At 43.6% G+C, this 1,295-nt stretch overlaps 1 protein-coding gene across 1 annotated transcript in view; it reads left to right on the top strand.

Annotated features, from left to right (window-relative positions):
* Positions 1-1,295, top strand: part of LOC118001916 (solute carrier family 22 member 2) — a 29,880-nt gene that overhangs the window by 27,123 nt on the left and 1,462 nt on the right. The gene's annotated exons all lie outside the window — the stretch shown is intronic.

The raw sequence follows: 1,295 nt of genomic DNA, 5'->3' as shown, positions 1-1,295 counted from the left end.
TGCTGCTGCTGCTGCTGTTGCTGCTGCTGCTGTTGCTGCTGTTGCTGTGGTTACTGTTGTTGCTGCTGCTGCTGTTGCTGCTGATGTTACTATTACTGCTGCTGCTGCTGTTGCTGTGGTTAATATTGTTGCTGCTGTCATTGTTCCTTTTGTTGCTGCTACTGTTACTGTTGTTGCTATTGTTGTTGCTGTTGTTACTATTACTGCTGCTGTTTTGCTATTGTTGCTACTGTTGCTGCTGCTGTTGTTATTGCTGCTGCTGTTGCTGTTGTTACTATTACTGCTGCTGCTGTTGCTGTGGTTACTATTGTTGCTGCTGTCATTGTTCCTGTTGTTGCTGCTACTGTTGCTGTTATTGCTGCTACATTGTTCCTGTTGTTGTTGCTGTTGCTACTGTTGCTGCTGCTGCTGTTGTTATTGCTGCTGTTTTTGCTGTGATTACTACTGTTGTTGCTTCTATTGTAACTATTACTGTTGCTGCTGCTCTTGCTGCAGTTACTATTGTTGCTGTTGCTATCCTTGCTGCTGTTGCTGTTGTTGTTACTATTATTGCTGCTGCTGGTGTTGCTGTGGTTACTGTTGTTGCTGCTGCTGCTGCTCCTGTTGTTGCTGTGGTTACTGTCATTGCTCCTCCTGCTGTTGCTATGGTTACCATTGTTGCTGTTGTTTCTATTGTTGCTGTTGTTACTATTGTTGTTACTGTTGCTGCTGCTATTGTTGCTGCTGTGGTTACTATGGTTGCTGCTGCTATTGTTGATGCTGCTATTATTGCTGTTGTTGCTGCTATTGTTGCTGTTGTTGGTATTGGTGAGGTTGTTACTATGACTACTGCTGTTGCTGTTGTTGCTGTTGCTGTTGTTACTATTACTGCTGCTGCTGTTGCTATTGTTACTGTTGCTGCTGATGTTGTTGCTGGGGTTACTATGGTTGCTATTTCTATTGTTGCTATTGTTGCTGCTGCTGGTGTTGCCATTGTTACTATTGTTGCTGCTGCTGGTGTTGCTGCTGTTATTGTTGTTGCTGCTATTGTTGCTGTGGTCACTGTTGTTGCTGCTGTGGTTGCTGTTATTACTATTACTGCTGCCATTGTTCCTGTTGTTGCCGTTGTTCCTGTTGTTGCTGCTGTTGTTGTTGCTGTGGTTACTATTGTCATTGCTGTTGTTATTGTTGTTGCTGCTACTGTTGTTACTATTATTGCTGTTGTTGTTGTTGCTGTGGTTACTATTGTTGCTGCTATCGTTGTTCCTATTGTTGCTGCTGTTGTTGCTGTTGTTGCTCTTGTTACTGCTGCTGTG

The sequence above is a fragment of the Mirounga leonina genome, unplaced genomic scaffold (assembly GCF_011800145.1).
Source record: "Mirounga leonina isolate KUSES-001 unplaced genomic scaffold, KU_Mleo_1.0 Mir_55, whole genome shotgun sequence".
Classification (NCBI taxonomy): Eukaryota; Metazoa; Chordata; class Mammalia; order Carnivora; family Phocidae; genus Mirounga; species Mirounga leonina.
Note: the sequence above shows the minus strand (reverse complement) of the source record. Positions and strands in the feature narration are given on the sequence as shown.